The sequence below is a fragment of the Periplaneta americana genome, chromosome 16, assembly GCF_040183065.1.
Source record: "Periplaneta americana isolate PAMFEO1 chromosome 16, P.americana_PAMFEO1_priV1, whole genome shotgun sequence".
Classification (NCBI taxonomy): domain Eukaryota; kingdom Metazoa; phylum Arthropoda; class Insecta; order Blattodea; family Blattidae; genus Periplaneta; species Periplaneta americana.
The window spans coordinates 49187309-49212946 of NC_091132.1; the positions used below are offsets into that span (position 1 = coordinate 49187309).

The 25638-nt window shown below is 34.5% G+C and overlaps 1 long non-coding RNA gene across 2 annotated transcripts; it reads left to right on the forward strand.

Annotated features, from left to right (window-relative positions):
- The first annotated feature begins 1076 nt into the window (after window positions 1–1076).
- On the forward strand, window positions 1077–11032 carry LOC138716232 (uncharacterized). 2 transcript variants are annotated; one of them, XR_011336601.1, is made up of 4 exons: window positions 1077–1653; window positions 3128–3384; window positions 4612–4751; window positions 10596–11032. It is a non-coding gene; the product is annotated as an uncharacterized lncRNA (long non-coding RNA). The 2 variants fall into 2 exon arrangements; XR_011336600.1 differs by having other exon boundaries at window positions 1077–3384.
- The last annotated feature ends 14606 nt before the right edge of the window (window positions 11033–25638 follow it).

Here is a 25638-nt window from a genome sequence, read left to right on the forward strand (position 1 = left end):
CTATTATTCTTGAGATTCCACCATCACATTTACCTTGTGAAAATACTTAATTATGGAAATTTTAAATATATTCAAATCGCCCAACCTAACAGTGGGTCGTTTAACCCGTATCTCTCAAAACAGTAGCCCGTGCTGATAATCTTAATACCTAAAAAAATAATAATAATTTAATGACAAAGGCAAAAATCCCTTTCCAGTATTTTTCATTATTTTTATTAATGGTGTTGGTTTTATAACTATTCGTTTAAGTTTGTTAAAATTTTTATTTTGTTAACTTTTGATTTATTAATATTTAATTGTTTATTGAAATTTTTTCAGACATGGCTGACACGAGGGCACACTATCACAAAACACATAGGCTTCCTAGCCACACCCCACGCTACTGCGAAATTAACATTGCTCAGTGATCTATGAACAATAAATATTTAAATGAACACAACGTAAAATTTTGGCACTTACCTCTACCTATTGATCAGGAAACTGAATTATACAATCGCAGAAAATAATCTCACAGGAAGAGAAATAACACACAGCTCTCCCATTTTCCTCAAGACCACGGTACAGTGTTGCCAACACATAAATTGTATGCCCGTCAATTTAACACCTGGAAATCCGTCAGAATCCGTCAAAATAAACAAAAGATCCACTCAATACATCTACAGACAAATAAAAAGCAAATTTTAACACAACTTACTTACAAATTTTGATTAAAATAATAATTCGTCAACCTTTGACTTGATTACGAGGAAATCTGAAACATGGGATTCTTCAACATGGTACGACACAGGCAAAATTGTTGAAAGAAAAAGTAAAACCCCCCCAATAATTAAACAATTAAAATGACAGCAGTTAAAAAATTCAAAAGACGATGTAAATCCTAAATTCCGCCAGAAAATCCGTCACCTGTCAAAGTCATTCTTTTCCCGTCCGCAACGTTGAAATTCCGTCAGTTTTGAAGGAATTTCCGTCCTGTTGGCATCACTGCCATGGTAGCCGGACAAAGGAAGTAGGAACGGTGTTGCCACCATAGACAAATAACACCGAGTTGGGCTCGATTCACATACGAACATCAACGTCACGTCCAATGCAAACTCATTCACATATTTTGTTCTCTGCAAATGGACAGGGAATGTCGTAACCAGTGATCTCAACGGTCGTAACATGCGACGTGCACTTCTGTTATTTTGTTGGTCTGTGGTGTGAAATCACTCTATCCCCGCGGAGTGCGTTTTGAAAAATGTGATAACCTATATAACTTCTTTGGTGATAACGATTGACTGTGGCCGTCGGGAAGCAATAGTGATTTTTTTTACGTTGGCAGTTGTGCGCCGGTGTCTGCCACAGTGTCGCCCATCCAGTGGTTTTCCCGCTAGATCTAGTGTTTTTCAATGTTAGTTTAGCGGATAAAATATATGAAATTTGTATTGCTGATATAGGGATTTAGCGAGTATTTTTAGCACTCACAGCGACAAAATAATCTAATTTTACAGTGATAATATAGCAATTTAACGGTTTCTGCACGGTCTTATCGCGGATTTTCAAGAATCGAGTTGGCAACGCTGGTCTGCCATAATGGCGGGGTTGGTATGAAAGTCGTGTTGTGATATTTGTGTATTTATTCTAGTATTATGTGCTCTATTTGAGTGTTTTTTAGTGAGTATGAATCAATAACATTTCTGCGTTCTTTATATTAAGAACGTTTGCACTCGCATTACGTTGGATGTGTCATTTCACAGCTAATTTGCCACATACCTGTACAATTTGTTTACTTGAAAAACTACCAATACAATGCCTAAGTTTTAAAATCATCTCCACAAAAAAATTGCTTAGAAATTCGGCCGTTTTCTATTCCAAAATTGGCGGAAGTCGGGCGCTGCCCCTGTACGAAAGCGCGTCCCGGAAGTCAACTAACTCTCGTTTCTCAGCAGAATCCGTATAGGTCAGTTTCTGGTACTTTTCCAATTCACTGCGGGCTAAAGCAAGGAGATGCACTATCACCTTTACATTTTAACTTCGCTTTAGAAGTCTTAGAATATACCATTAGGAAAGTTCAGGATAACATGGAGGGTTTGGAATTGAACGGGTTACATCAGCTTCTTGTCTATGCAGATGAAGTGAATATGTTAGGAGAAAATTCACAAACGCTTAGGGAAAACACGGAAATTTTACTTGAAGCAAGTAAAGGGATAGGTTTGGAAGTAAATCCCGAAAAGACAAAGTATATGATTATGTCTCGTGACCAGAATATTGTACGAAATCGAAATATAAAAATTGGAGATTATCGTTTGAAGAGGTGGAGAAATTCACATATCTTGGAGCAACAGTAGCAAATATAAATGACACTCGGGAGGAAATTAAACGCAGAATAAATATGGGAAATGCCTGTTATTCGGTTGTGAAGCTTTTGTCATCAAGTCTGCTGTCAAATAGTCTGAAAGTTAGAATTTATAAAACAGTTATAATACCGGTGTTCTGTATGGTTGTGAAACTTGGACTCTCACTTTGAGAGAGGAACAGAGATTAAGGATATTTGAGAATAAGGTTCTTAGAAAAATATACTATTTGAGGCTCAGAGGGATGAAGTTACAGGAGAATGGAGAAAGTTACATACCGGTAACGCAGAACTGCAAGCTTTGTATTCTTCACCTGACATGATTAGAAACATTAAATCCAGACGTTTGAGATGGGCAGGGCATGTGGCACATATGGGCGAATCCAGAAATACTTAGGCCTATAATAGAGTGTTAGTTGGGAGATCGGAGAGAGAAAAAGACCTTTAGGGAGGCCGAGACGTAGATGGGAGGATGATATTAAAATGGATTTGAGGAAGGTGGGATATGATGATAGAGACTGGATTAATCTTGCACAGGATAGGGACCGATGGCGGGCTTATGTGAGGGTGGTAATGAATCTTCGGGTTCCTTAAAGGTCATTTGTAAGTAAGTAAACAATACTTTAGATGACAAGGCAATTAAAACACAAATTATTCCTCCAAAAAGTACAAAATTTTTACAACCCTTGGATGTGTAATTTTAGCCAATATACTTAAATCAGTAATTCGATGGCTAGAAGAATATTTCAGACATAAAATTATCTGTGAAAATATTCCACATACATTGCACAATAGGAGTTTCAATTCTATTGTGTATCAACTGTTTTATTCACCTGTCCTCAAAGACATGCTAATACACACGTGGCAGAAGTGTGGATATGTGATGGAGAAACATGTGAGAAAGTTTGATACCAGTAACGTTCTGGGAACAATGTTGCATGTTGAAAACAGTGTTACAGAAGAGTGGAAAACCAGCCTGTATAAAATGTTTGTACTGTTCAATGGCTCATTGTTCCGACCACTTCATTTGGAATCCCATTATCACATTTAAGGTGAGTCACAAAGTTAATACATATTTTAAATTCAAATTTAATTTTTTTATTTCAGCAATAGTATACGCTAACAATGTGAGAAAAAGAAAATAGACTAGAGCATTAATGCGGGCACTGTGATATGGTGTCGTGGAATGCGTGCAAGAAGTGGTATAAGTAGCAACGATTTTCAAGTCAGTATATTTCGTAAACGAGGAAAAAGCAAAACGAACGACTAGCTATCACCACGTTTCTTAACGAACGAAAATTAGCTTAAATATCCATTTTCATAAAATTCAAGCTACACAACCTGGGTGGTCTCCCTTATCAGAGACCTTTTCGAAACCCTATGTGTGTTATTAATTCTTTTGCAACATCTTTCAAATGTAAATAATATTATCCTACCAAATGACTCTTCTGCTATTTGGCCAGGAGATCTTATACTATTTTGAATTATAAGCTCATGGTAGTATTTTGATCAATGCAGATAATCTTTTTACTCCACTAACGTCATTAAATACGTATTAAGTAACATCTCTATACTCACATGTTGTAATTTTGCACTCAGTTTTCCTCTTAGAGATATCACATTGACTTACAACAATGAATTTCCGAATTGTATTTTCGTTGTGTACATATGGGTAGGAAATTTGTTACGTTGTTATTTTAAATGCATTGATTCTTTGAACTTCATGTTAGTAATATGATATACTACATAACTTATTATGTAACCCAGATTGTGGTCGAGTTGAGGTTTTTGGAAAATTTCATAGGATCAGGAATCTATCACTCATTTCTCTTTTAAGATACTGTGATACATTAATTAGATGAATGGTTAAATTTGACTTTTTGTTAGTATATTAGTAATTTTGTTCTGTGTTATAAGATAATACGCTCTTCGAAATGCTTTGACATAATCTTAACACCACATGCTAGTCAGGGATGGACTTTCATCTGATTCTGTTGCTAACAGAGTGGAAATGCTGTACATTGTCTATCATACGACAGTATGCTTTATAGAAAATCTGTAAAAGATTTAATGAACTCTAATTCATTCAAGTGATAAAGATGGTGAACTGTATGGTAATAAAGGTATATTTTCATTTCACTTATTGTATTCCATAGATCTTACATTAGTATTGATGCTTTAAGATGTGGAACAAGTCAAAGTTTGCATGATTAAAATTTTTTGGCACGATGATGTGAGGCCGAGGATTCGCCATAGATCACCTGGCATTCACCTTACAGTTGGGGAAAACTTCGGAAAAATCCAACCAGATAATCAGTCCAAACGGGGATCCAACCAAAGCCCAAATGCAGCTCTGGATCAGCAGACTAGCGAGTCTGCCTGCTTAGCTACGCTGGTGGCTCTACAAAAAAAAAACACAGTACGTAGCAATCAGATTATTAAATTTACAAACCTAAACGATTATTCATCAGCTGAGCTATAAAATATAATAGCCTACATAGCAAGTAAATTAATTAATTCAATTTAAAATCATAAACAATTCATCAGTTGAGTTGACTTGGTTGGCGAGTTGGTATGGCGCTGGCCTTCTATGCCCAAGGTTGCGGGTTCGATCCCGGGCCAGGTCGATGGCATTTAAGTGTGCTTAAATGCGACAGGCTCATGTCAGTAGATTTACTGGCATGTAAAAGAACTCCTGCAGGACAAAATTCCGGCACATCTGGCGACGCTGATATAACCTCTGCAGTTGCGAGCGTCGTTAAATAAAACATAACATTTTTTTTTTTTTTTTTTCATAAGTTGAACTATACAGACTATTATTCAGTTTACATCATATACAATCCCCCAGCCAAGCTATACAAAAATATGCAATACATAGTAAACAGATTAATTCAATTTAGGTACAAGCATATTTTAGTTGAGCTATACAAAATTATACATTTCATATCAAGTAGATTTAATTCTATTTACAAGCATAAACAATTCTTCAGTTTGTAGAAGGCATTAGTAGGCCTATAAGTAGAAATTTAGTTAATTGTTAATTAATATTTGAGGAGAAAATTTCGCTCCAGTGCCGGGGATCGAACCCGGGTCTTTGGTTCTACGTACCAAGCGCTCTGACCACTGAGCTACGCCGAATTCAATCCACAGCACCGGATCGAATCTTCCTCCTTCAGTGTTTCCCTTTGTGGCCTGACTCCAAGTTAGGCATATATGTTGACGTATATGTCTAGTGTCAACTGAAGGAGGAAGATTCGATCCGGTGCTGTGGATTGAATTCGGCGTAGCTCAGTGGTCAGAGCGCTTGGTACGTAGAACCAAGGACCCGGGTTCGATCCCCGGTGCCGGAGCGAATTTTTCTCCTCAAATATTAATTGTCAACATTACAGAGATTATTCTGTAGGACAAATTAATATATCCATAATATTAGTTAATTGTGTTCTAAACCTTTTCTCATGGTCAGGGCCGCCAAGAAGGGGGGGCAAAAGGGGCAAGTGCATATGGGCCCGTGAGCAGTAAGGGCCCGTCAGACTAAGTGAGTCTGATTACTTTTTATTATCACGAATAATTATTCACAGATACATACTGGTAGGCCTACCATAAAATATTGTAAGAACATTTGTTACATGAATCTGACTTATTAACCAACAATAGTAGAATTAATACAAATTACCACTTCATTATGTAAATGTTTAACTTTGATATAATAGAATATCGGTTTCCCACGTTAACAATCATCGACACATCACTTGAGGGCTCCGAGATTTGCCTGAAATATGTTCCCGTCACTTGTACCGAACACGTTCAATTGGCTTGTCCTCTTAACTACCAACCCCTGCCGGCCCACCGCAATATCCTAGTGGACTCTCCCAAATCCAAGCCGGAGGATTATGTATCCTTTTCAGTAGGGCCTACATAGTATGTTTCGTGACGAAACTTTCGTCTTTTCGTTGTCGTTTTTCTCGTAAATTCTGCTCATTAGTGTTACCAGTGGACAATGGACAAGTAGAAGCATAAGTCGGGAGCTGAGAAGCGCAAGGAGAGACAGAAAAATGGAAGATATTAAGAAAGGGAATAGAACGTTGTTTGAAGTTTGTGTGAAATTGAGCGAACTTAGAAAACTAAAAAGTAGCAGACAAATTGTATCATTGAATGTGTTGTTCGAAAACAAGAGCCTTTCCAAAAACAGTATTACGGTATTTTCAAAACTCAAGAATGGAGAATGTGTTCCCAGAGACTGGCTAGTGTGGAGTGAAACAAACCAGGGAAAATAGTACAGTGACTGATTTGTTTCACTCCACACTAGCCAGTCTCTGGCAACACATTCTTCATTCTTGAGTTTTGAAAATAATACTGCAAAGGCTCTTGTTCCGTCACTTAGAATGTTATTAGGCAGGTTGGGGGTACGTTTTCGAATGACACATTCAGTGACACAATTTGTCTACCACTTTTTAGTTTTCCAAGGTCGCATGTTACTTGCCATGACTTAGAGTTAGGAACTGGTGTGTGTAAATTTGTTTCACTTGCACATATTAACACATTAACACACTCACTCACTTACTGGTTTTTAAGGAACCGGTAGGTTCATTGCCGCCCTCACATAAGCCCGCCATTCGTCCCGATCCTGAGCAAAATTAATCCAGTCTCTACCATCATATCCTAACTCCCTCAAATCCATTTTAATATTATCTTCCCATCTATGTCTCGGCCTCCCCAAAGGTCTTTTTCCCTCCGGCCTCCCAACAAACACTCTATATGCATTTCTGGATTCGCCCAAACGTGCTACATGTCCTGCCCATCTCAAACGTCTGGATTTTATGTTCCTAATTATGAAGTATACAATGCGTGCAGCTCTGCATTGTGTAACTTTCTCCATTCTCCTGTAACTTCATCCCTCTTAGCCCCAAATATTTTCCTAAGAACCTTATTCTCAAATACCCTATAACACATTAACACCAACTTCAAACAAAATGAAGGAAATAGAAATGTGTTCAGAGTAACAATGTGCCAAGAAAGACTGAGCAACCTGGCCTCCTTAGTCTGGAGAGTGATCTTGCTAGGTCTTTAAATTTTGATGATATAATTGATGATTTTGTATCAATGAAGTCAAGGAGAGTTGTTTGTTGATGTTGGCCTGCAAGTCAGAAATTACAGCTGTTTAAGAATAGTGTTTTATGAAAACGAAACGAAAGAAACGACAACGAAAAGACGAAAGATTCGTCACAGAACATATTATGAAGGGCCTACTGAAAAAGAAGCGTGATGAATATAATATACTGTGCTAATGTGAAGTTTTGCTAAAAGTTTTCAATGTAACAAAAGTGTATATTTTTAGATTCGTATCTGTGTATGGGGTTATTTTTTTTTTATTTATTTTGCAAATGGTAACTTGTCATTTTTTTACTTTTTCCACTGAGCCCGAGCACACTATTGCACAGGGGCCCATAAATCCTGTCGGCGGCGCTGCTCATTGTCCTTCAAAGCTTTAATATAATTAGGCAGTGCATTGAAGACTGTTATACACAATAGTGAACTCCTTTTTTATAACAGCTTAGACTAACAGAGGGTAGATGGAGATTTGATTTGTGTCTTGTATTAAAATTATGAATGTCTGGATTAGTACTAAATGTATCTCGGTTTTTAATATAAAACATCATTATGAAAAGAATGTACTCTGACAAGAAATGAAATTCTGTAGCATGTATACGTACACAAAAGGAGAGCATGTTTGCAAAACATAAATTCTCTAAGTTAAAAATAGAAGTTTGAAATTTCATCCATCTCCTCCCTTAAACAGGGCCACCTCCTGAAGGATGTGTTTTTTTACCCCGCAACCACAAATGGATGTTCATGGTTGTTAATGTCCTCGAAGATAGATCTCAGCTTTACCCTAGTTATAATAGAGTTCAGTGCAACGCGAACCTCTCACAAAGGTCCTATTTCTGCTATCCCTTCGACCCTATTACAGCTCTGAAAGTAGTACTGGTAGTGGCTGGAAGCAGCGATTACAGTCCTTTTTCTACAGCTCTGGTTACATTGTATGATGCTGTACATTATAAAACAAAAATACATTTAATATCTGATGCGCTGATTATACCTGGAGAATGTCGTTTTGTCCTGAAGCCTTTGAAGATTTGTCTTGCTCCGAGGTTCCCTTTATAAGCTCTTTTAAATGACACCACAAATAAAAGTCTAGTGAGTTTAGGTCCAGAGAATGCATGGGGTCAAGGTATTGGTCCATCTCTACCTATCTGTCTGCCATAGAACCTTTGATTTAGAAATCGACAAACATTGACACCGAAGTGAACAGAAGCTCCATCGTACATGAAGTACATGTTTCGTCGTATTACTAACGGCACATGGTGTAACAGAACAGGTGAGGTGTACTTTAAGAACTCTTTATATCTTTCTCTGTTGAGGCTGGATGGAAAAACATAGGTCCCACCAGAATGTCACCAACAATGCCTGCCCAGACATTCAAAATGTTATCTTTTATTTAACGACGCTCGCAACTGTCAAGGTTATATCAGTGTCGCCGATGTGCCGGAATTTTGTCCCACAGGAGTTCTTTTACATGCCAGTAAATCTGCAGACATGAGCTTGTCGACCTGGCCCGGAATCAAACCCGCAACGTCAGGCATAGAAAGTCAGAGCTATACCAACTGAACCAACCAGACCGACCCCAGACATTCATGTTTTCATCTGATATATTATTTTTATTTCATAATGTACTGCATCAATGCAAGTAATGTTGTATAAAAAGGGCTGTAACAAGGAAATAAAGTGTTTCCGGACCAATGTTCATATAACATTTATTCACCCCTAAAGTTTTGACATACATTTTACTTACACTCTGTATATGAACAAATTTCCTTCTGCTTGTAAAACTGACAAATCCTTTGCACCAATGCTGACAATTGACTGTTTACGTAAACGATTGTCACTACGTGAGTTATCATTTTCTGAACATCTTTTTTGTGACATTTCACAGCAGCCATACAAATTATTTATAACTTCATAATACTAACACACAAATTACTTTTGTGGTAGTGATACTATGTAACACAGCATTAGCAAACCTACAACACAATAGTGCCCCATGTAGCAGCAGCTGATAGAAAGTGCTATGTTCTGATTGGTTCAGAAGGCTGCTTTCTTCAACTTTTCATAGTGCAAGGTTACAACAGCCTGGGTATAAGTGATGAATATCACCATGATGATAGTGATATTGTAATTGTTGGATTTTGTTTCTTTGTTACAGACGTGTTTGTTACATATTTTTATGTTAATTTGCAAATGTACATGACAGTTATGGATAAATTAATTGCTAATTACATTCTGGCTGTAAGACGTGCAGTAATCTCACTGTAGTAGTCATACTAGAGTTTTTGGTTTTTTTCTTTCTTGAGCGAGGAAGGAAAAGATAGGAAAATATTTTTTTCCAATATTATAATAACATCACAGTATTTCAGTGTAATGGGAAATTGGTGACTTTTGTTGGAAAGGTTCGCAAGTAAGTTATTGAAAGGTCCTTGTAAACTCGATATATTAATTTTCTCTGATGACTGGAAATAAAAAATTGAAAGCTGTAAGAAGAAAATGGGGAACTTTCAGTCTATATCAAGGAGATTTTGTGTTTGAATAGTGGGGAAGGAGAAGTAATGACAGATGGGTTTAATAATATCATTATTGTTATTCATATATATATATATATATATATATATATATATATATATATATACTGTATTTTGTGGGATGGTACATATAGCAACTGAAGATTTATGCCTTCACAGTCTAGTTTTGTATCAGTATGAGTTCTTGTGTAATGTTAGAATGTCCAGTATTTGTGAATTGATGAAAGAAAATTAATAAGTAGGACAAGAATTTACTATTCCAACGCTTACACTGATTGAAGCAGTTGAACATAGAGAAAATTTAAAGATTAACGACTGTGAGGGCCTGATTTGCTTCAGAAGATAGCAAAGACTTAGATGACAATGACAGCTGGGTGAATAATCTTTGCGGCTATGTTTTTCATATAATATGGCTGCTGTTATTCATAATTACAAAAAATGTCTTCCCTTTTGTTTTATGACCGAAGCAGCCAAGTGCAAAATATTTGAGAGTCTGTGTAATGAAGTGTAATTTATTTTGGATTCAAAAATATAATTTTATTAAATAGAAACACGTTTTTAATGTTATTAACATTTGGTTTTTTGATAATTAATGTTAAAACATTTTGATTATTACTGTTTATTTACAGTGTCCAAATCGTCCTTGGCATCCTAGTGATTATTCTGTTTGCTGTTTCTTCTAAGGTCCATGGATTCAAGTCAAACTGAGGGTGATGGATTTTCAAGGAGTGAAAAATCTGTAAGAGAATTAAAAATCCAGATCTGTCTTGTAGATGTGTGGCGCATACAGTAATTCTTATCCTGGAAAAATTACTGGCCAGATGTTTCTTGTCCCACCAACTCCCTGTCTTGCATATATAGATCCTTGCAGGTGTCATTGTTTCATGAAACTGCAATGCCTTTTGTAAACACAGCAGGAAGAGAAATTGTCCTCCAAAGGCAGCAGTATTTAAGGATGCTAGAAAAGAGATCAACGTCATAAATTATTTATTTATTTGTTTTATTATAGGACTCTTTACAGTGCTGTATTTTCCCTCTACCAAATAAAATATCATACATAAAATTATCATGTTGTTCATTTAATATTTTTCCTCCACTGTTCCCTATCTAATGCATCTGGAGCTTGTCCTTTCAGTTCCATATTTCTTCTCACTCCATCCAATTTTCATTAGGTCTTCATTCCCTATTCCTTCCTTCTGGTTCCCATTGCATGATTCCCTTTTAAATTGTTTAAATATATTTATATTTTCGCTGTGTTCTTCACCTCCTTTTTATATATAAAAATAGATATATTGGCCTATTAGCTTTGCAAGAATCGTGACATTCATTGAATGAATTTATTAATTCTGACACTTTTAACAGAGTTTTCCTTAATTTCTAATTCGTTTGAATAAGGTCAAAATATTTAAGCCTTTTATTCTTATCTCCCAGCTGTACTCTCAATACTTGTTCTGTAAGCACCTTCATGTGACAAACTCCTTGTTTAAATTGAACTGAGGGACAGAGTTGACTGACCATCCTAGCTGTATACTTGCCGCCAATTTCTTTTGTGGGAGGTAATACAAGGACTTGATGTCTGAAATTAATTTGTTGCCCTCCAAATTTATTTAATTTTGTTTCGTTGGTCTCCAGTCTTCGAGTGTAGTATGGAATTGAAAAACAAACAAGACCATATCCTTCCATATCGTTGGTTTACAAGCAAAACACATCAAGTAAAAAATATTACTGCTGAGAAAAAGGCGTATATAATGTACATAGCATATTTATATTATCTTAGAATTGGAAAATTAATGTACACATAAAGATAAACAATTTGCTAAAAATAATATTTTGAGGATTTAGTTTTGTCAAGAGCTTTCAAAACACCTTTTTCTCAGAGGTAATATTTTTTACTTAATGTGTTTTGCTTGTAAGCCGATGATATAGTCACTATGAAGCAAACACTAAGTTCAACCAGTTCCTAGTTACAAGTTTTTGAAGCAGAAAATAAGTAATAATGAGGTGTCATAGTTGCTGTTTGAAAGTTAGATGCGGCTAAAAATATTGTAATACTTCTTAGATATCTGTATTATTTTTGTGCCAAAGAGTTTATAGAACACTTGTGGAAATTTGGGAACCGATTGTCAGAGCATTTGACTTACAGTACAGATTTGCACTTGCTTGCCTTTTTTCTAATACTGAATCAATGTAAGCATTGATTTAATTTTTTCATATCAAAGGTTTATTGTATAGTCTTGGTTATTCATACTTGCTGTTGGGTGTAAAACCCGAAATCATCTGATGCTGGACTGTGATAATATGTTGGGATTAATATTACAATGTTTTTTGATTATTTTTAATATGTGAAATTTGAAGTGAAGCCTTTAACTGAAAAAAGAATCGAAGAGGCTTAGAAAAAAAAAAGTAAATTAGATAGTGCTTACACTTTTATACACTATTCCTATTATTTTGTTGCATTTGCATGGATGAGAGCCTTTTCATACTGTGTTCCTCTTCATATGTAACAGTTTGTATTGCTGGTAATGTAGCACCTACAAGGAAGACATCAATAACATTTGGAGATACTGCAACTTAAATTTGTGTTTCATTCAACATGAAGGTGTCTGATGTAAAAGTCTGAAGGGTTCTTTATTGGTTTTGGATCCTGCTTCCTTATATAATCAGATTCCAGACATGCTGATACATTTATTTTACAGTTATGTACTTATATAATATCTTCGTCAGTGGGTACAATTTTTTATTTCTGTATGTATTATCACTTGCAAATTTGGTGACTTATTTATCTTCGTGTCCAAAGTGATAGAATCGTTTAAAATAATAGATGTAAGATGTTTTTATATAGAATTTAATTATAAATGTTCTCAATGTAGACGAATGGTTGAATTGATTCTCGTTGTCAGGAATTAAAATGATTATTCTGTAATATATATGTATATACAAATAGTAACCGGGAGGCATTGTACTTAGCCCGTGCGAAAAGAGAATATAGCATTTCACTTTCTTCAACACGTTTATTATATTATCATACAATTAACTTACGATTCGGTGTATGACATTAATCACTCTTTTCCCTAATAATGCTTGATAACGCAATACTTTATACATAGCCTATATTAAATTCATATAAATGATCTTATCCAGTTATACCCAGTATTTTAAAAATTAATAGCATTGGCACATGTTAACAGCCACATGTTAAATTGAAATTTAGGGAAACTCGCCTAAACCTTATCACAGTTAATCATTCCTTAGATATAATATTAACGAATAAATCAAAAGGCAAACTGCAGCTATAACAGAGTCTGCATGTGATAGAATAACAAATCTCATTTCCATTTCTAATAACTCATTTTATTTACAATTTACATTTGAATTGAATACATATGAATAGATATCCGAAATGAGCATATGCTCGTGCTCGGGTACAGTCCAGTAGTCTACATAAATTTTACAGGGTTCAAATAATAATGCTGATGATATAAATAATAGTAACAATAGTAATAATAATAATAATAATAATAATAATAATAATAATAATAATAGAATAATCGTGACAGAAATGATACAAAGATTGTAATACAAAATAATTCATTAATAATAATAATAATAATAATAATAATAATAATAATAATAGTGATAAAACAAAAATATTTACAGTAATAAAATAAATACTAAGACGGATAAAATAAAATATAAAACCATTAGCGAGAGTTAACACAACTTAAATAAGCATACAATAACCGGAAAAAATGACGAACTCGAAAATCAACAGAAAAGTTCGTTGTATCGCAGATGACAGCAACTGCCATATTGACATTGTGTTGTGCATTAATGGTAGTAGGGGGGCGCTGAAAGTCTACGTAACTGCCGTCCTCTTCGAATCTTCTCGTACAATCATGGGAAGTTAATGTTGCAAAAACAAAATGTCTACAAGTCAAACTGTTCATTATTACCAGGATAAATACAAATAATACTGAAATATATTAATCAAGTTTCAGTTATAGATCTCTCCTTTTGTGCAAGAGGTATCATATCAAAATATTTGATGAATGGCGGGGAAAATATAAATTTCAAGAACTCTCTAGTGACAAGTACAATCAAGTGTATCTGTGGCGATGCTAAGAAATCATTGTTTATTGGAGATATACACTGTTATTAATTAAGAAAATGATCTATTTATATTTATTACAATGTTTTATCTTATAGGTTACATGCATCAGATAAATACTGTAATTTTGCCCACATTAAGCGATTCTTGCACATAACAGGGGTTAGCAGTTGCTTCTTAATAGGCTTACGAGCCCTTCATCTGGCTTCCAAAAGCCTACGCTGCACTGTTGTGACGTGAATATTCGCCCCAGTGGTAGCCATTAACTCGCGGGTTAAGTCGACAGCAGTTAGTCTAGGATTTAATTTACTTTTCCTGACAGACGATCATCTGCAGGTGAAGTCTTCCTTTTCCGGCCACAGTTTCCTTTTTTCTGGGGTGTGATGGATCCAGTCTCCCTGTATCGTTTTATGATCGAATTAACAGTAGCCAAACCGATGTGACATTCTGCAGCAATTTGCCTCTGTGTCATAGAAGAATGCTCTGCTAATGTTATAATTTTAGACCGTTTTCGTGGAGTTGTATCCATTTGTGAAGACGACAGAATGTACACAGGATTGCAGTATTAAGTCTTCAACACAACTGAAATGCTTATAAGTACAAAACGACAGGCAAAATGTCACATATTATAAACAAATAATGACAGACCTTCAACAATGGAATTACACGTACTACAGATGTCAATTAAAGCGGTATGAGCAGCTGTGAGGCCAACAACGACAGAAAATGTAAAAATATGTCGTGTTCGGATTAATTTGCACGCTACTGTACAATAAAAATTAGTACCATATAATGCTAATAACAATTAAAAAATAATCATAAATTTTATCAAATATCATACAAACATTTTCACTTTATTTTTAAACTTAAGAATGTGTAAATTGCTTAGGTCTGGATTATTTTTCAATACTGAATTGTATAGTCTTGGTCCATAATTCCTACTTTGTCTTAATCCAGCTCTAGTGTGGCATTTAGGTTCTGCCAAAAGAGTTGGGACATTTCTTCTGGTGTTATGTATATGTTTTTCAGTTATAAAATTCATTCGATTTTTGTGAAAATAAATTAGTACTGTGTGTTTATATATTTACTCAATTTTTAATACTTGGAATTCAGAATAAATAAATTGTGTCGGATAATCAAGTGGTTTATGCAGACAAATTTTTATGATACGTTTTTGTAGTAATATTAATGGAGTTAGGATAGTCTTTGTCATTCCACCCCATCCTATTATTCCTTATTGAAAGACTGATTGAAACAAGGCTAGATAAACAACACGGAGAACATAGATAGGCATACATGCACGAAGGGTTACAAAGTTGTGAATTGTTTTCCTTAAACTATTACATAAATATGTTACATGTTTATTCCATTTTAAATGTTGATCATGTATTATATATTCATATAGATTTGTAAGTACGTTTCGACTTACAGTCAAAGCACATTAAAGCAAAAATATTACTTCTGTTTTATTGAGTACATTATGTATGTGTATAAATTTAGAATAGGAAAAATTTGCTATTGCTGTGATAGATGCCTCTGTAATTCCAAAAATTTTGTGTTTGGGAGTTCCTATGGAATTTGTGTCGTGGTATTAGGAGTACGGTATAGCATAATAAGAGAGGAGGTATTAGAATTTAGTTTCTTAACGGAACCAAACATTAAATTCTACATAGTTTGAAATCAGTAACATTTCTAGACTTGTAGAACACACGTTTAGGTCGAGTACACCAATTGCGTACAAATATTTCCTCAGTTATCATGTATTCCCGATAGGAGACACTGACATACATTCTACATTCTTTGTAATCGAAAGCTCACAAACTATGTTCAAATCAACGAGATAGAAAGAGAGAGATATAGAGTGGCCATTGTGCCGCCATATTTGAAGAACATTGAATGACCGTCATTAACTTAAGCGCCCAAAACAAAGTGGGTGTGGCGATAAGTAACATTGCAATCGCCAGCTGTCAAAATTTCGTTTGCATAAATCAGTTAAACTGAAGTGGAAAGACCTAGTATTTCGTCAAATATGTGCTGGTAACTTAGTCTAAAATAAAGACCTTATGTACGCTAAATTCAAAACACTTGAGCTATTCCTAGAAGGAAAGCTTAAAAGAATAACCTAAGAAAAATTGTCATGTACAGTTGTCAAAAGAAAAAGTGGCCGCTCTCTAGACACAAAATTCCCTTCGGTGATCTCCGCTACAATTCGGAGACAGGTGATGTTACATGTTGTTGGACCACGTGGCCCGATATCTACAGTCAGAATGAAAGTCTTTCCGTGTTAATCTGTAGCGTAATGGTAGTGTTTCGGGCAAACGTTCATAAAGTCGTGCGTTCGAACCCAACCTAGTGTTTTTATGCTTTTTTTTAGGAGAGAGAGAAAATATAATTGTTTCTGTTTCTTTTACGACTGTTTTAGTAATTAATATCAGGTTCATGAATGTATTATGAAATGACTGTGTCATTATTTATTATGACATTATGGCTGCAAATGGAAAGAAAGATTATATTCTTAACAAAAATATCTTTCGTAGCATAAACAAAACAAACATACAGGCGTCTGCCTTAAAAAATTAAAACAATTAAAAGTTAAAAAAAAAGCCACGATTCAATATTTAGTCCATCTTCCTCCCATCTCGATCACATCTTGCAGTCGAGTGGGCATGGAATCGACTAGTGTTTTCAAATACCGAATGTTCTCAATCACGGCATCCCAGGGACCATGGACGAGCTTCCACAAATCATCAGGGCATCTTGGAGGGGGATTGGGCCAATTTTTCCTCATGCTTCTTTACTTGTGCCCACATATTCTCTAAAGGGTTCAAGTCCGGAGAGCGACGAGGACAGTCTATCAATTCAATATCCTGTCTCCTCGCAAACCAGTCCCGAATCAATTGAGGTGAGTGGACTGGATGATTATCCTGCTGAAATTGGAGAATTCCAACACGACACAGATACTCTACCACAGCGGATTACTCTTTTCCAATCCAGATCACCATTTCCCACTGCAAAGACTAAACGCTCCTCTAGGACATCCGTGAAGCTATGGATAGGGGTGAAGTAACGACACTAACTCTTCTCGATTTCAGCAATGCCTTTAGTTCTGTTGATATCGACCTGCTTCTTGCAAAGATGAAGATGCACCTGTCAGACAATACCTTGAGCTGGATGGACTTCTACCTACGTGACCGCCAACAGTGTGTTTCACTTGGCAATCAGTTCTCCCAATGGCGATGCACAAAGGCGGGAGTGCCGCAGGGCTCCGTATTAGGACCACTACTCTTCTTTATCTACATTAACCCATATATGCCCACAGGGTCGTTAACGACCCACGTCATATTCTTATTGGTTCCTTTAATATTGTTTAAATTTTCGGTTGGACACCATCATTATGTGTTCGATAATATATTGGCAACACTTTAGTTTGACCAATTGTTCCTTTGTAACTCTCTGCAATGCATTTTAACTGAAAATGTGTAACACTTAGTTTGGTTATAATGCACGTCAACAAAGAAATGTAAGTAGACACTTCATTGTTAAGTATTTTAGTTCTGTTATTGTTTTATTACATAGGAAAAGCAGTAACCAATATGATTACATAAGGTGGTGTCATGAATTGTATTCAGTAGAGGTGTAATAGTGTAACAAATTTGGGTAGGTCGTTTTTGACCCTATGGGCACATAGGGAACCTTTCGTACATTTTGCTAAATTTTCTAATAATATTATTATTGATAATTATTGTGAGCAGATTTTCTTTACTTCCATATTCCCTATGAAAATTTACGAAACATTTACGATTTATAAATACGTGAAGTAATTTTATGGGAAAACTACTATCCCGCTAACAGAGCTAAAACGCAAACATTCTGATGAGGGCAAATAAAAAAGTTAATTTGTTTTTCTTCCACCATGTTAATAATGTCAAAAGAAGTGCTTATACAAATTTTGGCCACTCGACCACAATTACGAGGCTGTCCAGAAAGTAATTTTCCCTGGGGCCGTTTATAGAAAAAAGCACAATTGCATGGAAAGACTTATTGAATCAGATACAGCAATTGTTGCGCTATTTGTCAACATATCCCCAACTGGAATTGAGACATCTGTCACACCATGGGGTCAATTTTCGTATCTTTGTGTCATAGAAGTCAGCCGCTTGGGATCAGAACCAGTGTTTGATAGCCGTTTGCAAGTCTCTGTCCATCCCATGATATGACAAATATCTCAATTTCGGTGAGAATATGTTGAAAAACAGCTCTGCAATTGCTTTGTCTGCTCCAATAAATTTTTCCAATGAAATCGTGTTTTTTTTCTGTTAACTTCCCCTGGCGAACTTATTTTTTACGGCCCTCGTAATTGCGGTTGAGTGGCCAAAATTTGTATAAGCACTTCTTTTGAGATTATTAACATGGTGAAAGAAATTAATTAACTTTTTTATCTGCATCCATCAGAATGTTTTCTTGTAAGACGTTTGTTTTCCCTTATTTTAGAGATAATTACGACAAATCTTACAAAAAAAGTCTTACCACTTTCGAAATACTCGAAGAACTTGAGACAGTATTTTCTCAAGAAAATATTTCAAATATTGAGTGGTTCTACACCCTCCTGAACATGACGGTAATGAAACTAGTGACGATTCGGTTGACGAAGATTGTAACAATCTCTGTGCCATCGCCAACTTGAGGCTCCAGCTGAACAGCTGACCACCTCTTGACGAAATTCTAAGTTCTCGTATGTTACTGCTTGGACGTATATTATAGCTATAAGTTGTGTAATCAATAAAGAAATAAAGGAAAGATAATCACTAAGAACAAGTAAATTGTATTAAATTTATTTAATTCTCAATCATATTCACAATCCTTATAAATAAAAACCAATTCCTTAAAATTCCAAATACCACTATAACAGCCAACCGAACGCATAGGGCTATGCGTTTCGTCCGATTATACAGATCTTTTGACAGTAATGCCAATTTTTACTATACCTATATATATTTTAATGTTTGATAGTTATTCTCCTGATATGGAACAATAATTCCAACAAAACCATCCATTTATTGTTAGGTTTAAAATTAGGTTTACTGCATTTGAAAAGGATAAAGAAGAATAAGACATATAAGAAGATAATAATAGGATGAAGGCAGTGCATTTATAAAGACAAAAATTTAAATGAAGTAGAAGCATTTCGTAGTCATAACATAGTGAATGTAAACAATAATAAAAGAGGAAGGAATGAATACGAAAAACATGAGATAAAAATAACGACATTTTTAAATGCAGAAAAACAGATGTTGTAATGAACTATTTTGTTTGTCTACATGTGGGAAATACATACCTGAAATTATGCCCCATATTTTTGAAACACCTTGTATAAATTCAAGTCATACTCCAGTTATATTAACACTAAGATAAGCACACAGATATTTAAGGAACATGATATTAATGATTGATAAAATTATAATAAGAAAAAAAAATACCAAGTAATCCCGGAAACCCAACATGAAAAAAAAAAATGAAATAGATATACCATAAGCATGTTTTCTGACACTTTACAAGACTCTTTTAGAACAGCTACCCACTACCGATATTCTGCATACACCCAGTATCTCAAGAACTAGAACAAACCTTACATCGTAAAACATCTCTGAGACACAAATGACAGAAATATAAATTTAAGGAAATCAAAATAAATATAAACCGTATAAAAATGCAGTTAAAAATTTAAAATATTTTCAGAATTTTTCAATATGAAAAGACATTTTCAAACATTTTTAAAATTCCGAAAACTTCAAAAATTTTCAAAATTCAAGAAAATATCTAGTTTCAAAAATTTTTCGAAATTTCAAAACTCAAAATGTTCATAATTTTTCAAAATTTAGAAACTTAAAAAATTTTCAGAAAATTTTTCAAATTACAAATAATATCAAAATTTTCAACAATTTTAGAATTTTTCAAAATTCCATAAATTTTCAAAAAATTTTTTCAAAATTCAGGAACACTTCAAATTTTTTATTTTTTTATATATTCCAAAAATTTTCAAAATTAAAAAAATAAAATTTTCAAAATTTTTCAAAATACCAATAATCAAAAAAACTTAAACTAAAAAATACCAAAATTTCCAATATTCCAAAAGTTATCAAAATTTTAAAAAATTTTCAAAATTCCAAAAAATTCAAAATTCTTGCAAATTCTGAAAATGATTCAAAATTGAAAAAAATTTCAACATTTTTAAGAATTTTCAAAATTCAAGAAATTGTTTACCAAAATTCTTAAACATTTTTTAAATTTTCCAATATTAAAAAAAATTCAAATTTTTTTCAAATTTCAAAAATTTTCAAAATCTCAAAATTCCAAAAATTTTCAAAATTATAAAAATATCAAACATTTCAAAATCTTTCAAAATTAGAAAAATTTTCAAAACTTTCAAAAACCAAATAAAATTCAAAATTTTAAAAATTTTGAAGAATTTTCAAAATTCAACAAATTTTTTCTCAAAATTAGAAAAATGTGAAAATTCTTAAGATTTTAAAAAATTTCCAGTATTAAAAGAATTTCAAAAATGTTCAAAATTCTTCCAAATTTCAAAATGTTCAAGCTCTTTCAAAATTTTTCAAAATTCCGAAATTTTTCAAAAAGTTTCAAAAATTTTTCAAAGGAAATTCAAAATTTTGAAAATTTTTTTCAAAATTGAAAAAATCTCGAAATTATCAAAATTCCAAATATTTTCAACTCAAAATTTTTCTAACTTCCATAAATTTTCAAAAAATTTTTAAATTTATTTCGTATTTTTTTTTGAAAATTAAAGAAAATTTCAACATTTAAAAAATTTTTCTAAATTCCAAAAAATTTCAAAATTTTCAGAAATTTTCAGATTTCCAAAAAATTTCAAAATTCAAAAAATGTCGTTTCAAAAATTTTCAAAATTCCTAAATTTTTCAAAATTAAATAAATTATAAAAATTTTGAAGTTTTCGAAATTTTTCAAATTCCGAAAATTTTAAAAAATTTCCAAAATTTTTCAAAATTCAAAAATTTTTAAAATTCAAAAACATTTTCAAAATTCAAAAAAAATATATTTTCAAAATTTTCAAATAGCGTTATTCAAAATTCTAAAAATTTTAAAAATACTTCAAAATGAAAAAAATTCAGTCTTGAAATTTTCAGAATTTTTGAAAATTCCTAAAATTTTCCAAATTTTGAAAAACTTGAATTCTTTTAAAATTCTCAAATTTTTTCAAAATTCCAAAACTTTCACACATTTTCAAAATTGAAAAAATTCCTAATCTAAAATTTTCAATATTTTCGAAAGTAAAAAAAAAAAACAAAATTAAAAAAAAGATGAAAATTCTTAGGTTAGGCTGGGTTGGGTTGGGATGGGTAGGGTTATGGTTAGGTCAGGTCAAGGTCACATCGAATCAGGTCAGTCAAATCAGGCCAAGGTCAGGTTAAGCCCAGGTCAAGGATTGGTCATGGTCAGGTCACGTTCAGGTCAAGGTTATGCCAAGGTCAGGTCAGGGTCGGGCCAATTTCAGGTCAATGTTAGGCCAAAGTGAGACCAAGGTCAGGTTAGGTTAGGCTAGATTATCCTAGGCTGGGTTGGATTGGGTCTGGTCGGGACCGATGAGGTCAAGGTCAGGCCAATTTCAGGCGCAGGTGAGGCCAAGGTCAGGTCAGGTTTGGGTTAAGTCTGGTTTGGGTCAGGTCAAGTTAGGTTATGCTAGGCTAGGCTCGGTTGGGTCGAGTCAGGCCAGGTTAAGGTCAAGGAAAGGTTATGTCTAGACCAAGATCAGGCCAATTTCAGGTCAAGGTGAGGTCAGGTTTGGGACAGGTCAGGTTAGGCTGGGTTGGGTTTGGTCGGATCGGGTCTGGTAAGGTCAAGATGAGGTCAGGTTTTGGATCAGGTCAATTTTGGGTGAGGTCAGGTTAGGCTAGGTTGGGTCGGGTCAGGTTAAGGTGAGATCCAGGTCTGGACAAGCTCAGGGCAAGGTGAGGCGAATGTCAGGTCAAGGTCGGGTCAGGTTTGGGTTCAGGTTAGGTTAGGCTAGGCTGGGTTGGGTCGGGTTAGGTCAAGGTGAGGCCAATTTTAGGTCGTCAGGTCAAGGTCAGGCCAAGGGCATGTCATGGTCATATCAACGTTAGGCCACTGACAAGGTCAGGTCAAGTTCAAGCGAATGTCAGGTGATGGTCAAGGTCAGGTCAAGACCAGGCCAATTTCATGTCAAGGTGAGGCCAAGGTGAGTCCAAGGTCTGGTCAAGGTCAGGTACATTTCAGGTCAGGTCAGGTTAGGTTAGCATGGGTTAGGCTAGGGTGGGTTGGGTTAGGTCAAAGTCAGGCCAATTTCAGATCATCAGGCCAAGGAGAGGCCAAGGTCAGGTTTGGGTCAGGTAAAGTTAAGTTATGCTAGGTTAGGCTTGGTTGGGTCTGTTCGGGTCAGGCCAGACCAAGGTCAGGTTAAGGACAGGTCAAGGTCAGGCCAATTTTAGGTCGAGGTCAGGCCAAGGTTATGTCAAGGTCAGGTTTAGGTTAGGCTAGGCTGGGTTTTGTTGGGTCAGATCAGGTCAAAGTCAGATCAAGGTCAGGCCAATGTCAGATCAAGGTCATACCAATTTCAGGTCGCCGGGCCAAGGTGAAGTTAAAGTCAGGCCAATTTCAGGTCAAGGTCAGGTTAAGATGAGGTTGAGGTCAGATCTGTCAGGCCAAGGTCAGGTCAATGTCAGGTTTGGGTCAGGTCAAGTTAGGTTATGCTAGGCTAGGTTAGGCTGGGTCGGGTCAGGCCAGGTCAAGGTCAGGTTGACAGGTGAAGGTAAGTTCAAGGTAAAGGTCAGACCAATGTCAGGTCGTTTGGTTCAGGTCAGGTTGGGTTAGGCTAGGCAGGGTTGGGTTGTGTCGGGTCAGGTCTGGTCAGTTTGAAAAAAGTTTGTTCTGAAAAATTTTTCAAAATTCCAAAAATTTTCAAAATTCAAAGAAATACCAAGTTTCAAATGTTTTCAAAATTCCTAAATTCTTAAAAATTTTCAAAATGTCTCAAAATTAAAATAAAAAATGTAAAAATTTTGAAGTATTCGAAATTTTTCAAATTCCAAAAATTTTTAAAAATTTCAAAAATTTTTCAAAATTAAAGAAAATTTCAAAATTTTCATAATTGAATAAAATTACAAAATTAAAAAAAATATTCAAAATTAAAAAACAATCAAAATACTTCAAGATGAAAAAATTGAGTCCAATTTTTTTTTATTTTCAAAATTTTTCAAATTTCCAAAAATTTTCAAAAACTTCAACATTTCAAAAATTTTCAATTTTTTTTTCAAAATTCAAGAAAATTTCGAAATTTTCAAAAAATTTTTTAAAAATTTCAAAATTTTTCAAAATTCGAAAACTTTTCACACATTTTCAAAATTGACAAAATTCCTAATCTAAAATTCTCAATATTTTCGAAATTCAAAATGAATTGAAAATTCTAAGTGTTGGGTTAGGGTTGGGTTGGGATGGGTAGGGTTATGGTTAGGTCAGGTCAGGTCAAGGTCGGATCAGGTTAGGCCAACGTTAGGCCCAGTATTGGTCATGGTCAGGTCAGGGTCGGGCCAACTTCAGGTCGTCAGGACAAGGTGAGTCCAAGGTCACGTCAAGGTCAGGTTAGGTTAGGCTGGGTTAGTCTAGGTTAGGCTGGGTCGGTTCAGGTCAGGTCAAGGTCAGGCCAATTTTAGGTCGAAGTCAGGTCAAGGTGAGGCGAAGGTCAGACCAATTTCAGGTCAAGGTCGGGTCAGGTTTAGATCAGGTCAGTTTTGGGTCAGGTTAGGATAGGCTATGTTGGGTCGGGTCAGACCAAGGTCAGGTTAAGGTGAGGTCAAGGTCGGGTTTGGGCCAGGTCAGGTTTGAGTCAGGTTAGGCTAGGTTGGGTCGTGTCGGGTAGGGTCGGGTCCGTCGGACCAGTTCAGGCGAATGTCAGGCCTAGGTCAGGTCTAGGCCAGGCCAAGGTGAAGCCAATGTCAAGTCAAGGTTAAGTGAATGTCAGGCCAAAGTCAGGCCAAGTTAAGGTCAAGGAGAGGCCAACTTCAAGTTGTCAGGCCGTCAGATCATGGTCATGCATATGTCAGGCCAATTTCAGGTCAAGGTCAGGGTCAGGTCAAGGTGAGATTAAGGACAGTTCAAGGTCAGTTTAAGGTCAGACAAAGGTTGTGTCAAGGTCAGGTCAGGCCAAGTTCGGTCCAATTTCAGGTAAAGGTCAGAACAAGGTCAGACCAATTTCCGGTCCAGGTCAGGTTTGGGTCAAATCAGATTAGGTTAGGCTAGGTTGGGTCGAGTCGGCTCAGGTTGAGGTCAGGTTAAGGTGAGGTCAAGGTCAGGTCAATGTCAGGCCAATTTCAGGTCAAGGTTAGGTCAAGGTCAGGCCAATTTCAGGTCACGGTTAGGTTAAGGTGACGTTTGAAGTCAGGTCAATATCAGGCCAAAGTCAGATCAAGGTCAGGTCAGGTTTGGATCACGTCAGGTCAGGTTTGGGTCAAGTTAGGTTATGCTAGGCTAGGTTAGGCTGGGTTGGGTCGTGTCAGGCCAGGCCAAGGTCAGGTTAAGGACAGGTGAAAGTCAGGTCAAGGTCAGTTCAGGTTGGGTTAGGCTAGGCTTGGTTAGGTTGGGTCGGGTCAGGTCTGGTCAGTTTGAAAAAAGTTTGTTTTGAAAAATTTTTCAGAATTCCAAAAATTTTAAAAATTAAAAAATATGAGTAAAAAATTAAATTTTTTTCAAAATTGTAGAAACTCAAAATTTAGAAAATTTAAAAATATTTCGAAATTCAAAAATTTTCAGAATTTTTCAAATTCAAGAAAACATCAAAATTTTCAAATATTTTCAAACTTTTTCAAAATTCCGATAAATTTTCAAATTTTTTTAAATTTTTAGTTTTCAAGATTTCAAAAATTTTCAGAATTTCAAAAAATGTGGTCAAAAATTTTCAAAATTCCAAAAAGTTAAAACATTTTCAATAATTTTCAAAATTTTTCGAAATTTACGAAAATTTCAAAATTGAAAACATTTCAAAATTCAAAAAATTTCCAAAAATTTTTCAAAATTTAAAAAATTTGCAAATTTTCAGAAATTTTCAAAATATTTCAAACTTCAATTAATTTAAAAATTATGAAAATTTTCAAAATTTAAAAAAATTTCTAAACTTTCAAAAATTTTCAAACATTTTTCAAAATTAAAAAAAATTTAAACATTTTTCAAAATTCAACAAAATTTCAAAATTTTCAATTATTTTCAAATCGTTCAAAATTAAAAAAATTCAAAATTTTCAATTTTTTTTCAAAATTACAAAAATTTTCAAAATTAAAAAAATTTTGAAAATTTTGTTTTCAAATATTCAAAAAATAAAAAATTTTCAAAATTCAAAAAAATGTCTAAAATTGTTCAAAATCAAAATTTTTAAAATCTTCAAAATTTTCAAACATATTTCAAAATATTTCAAAATTCAAAAAATTTTCAAAATTTTAAAAAATTTCAATTTCTAAATTTCAAGAAAATTTCAAATTTATCAGAATTTTCGAAATTTTATAAAATTTTGAAATTTTGCA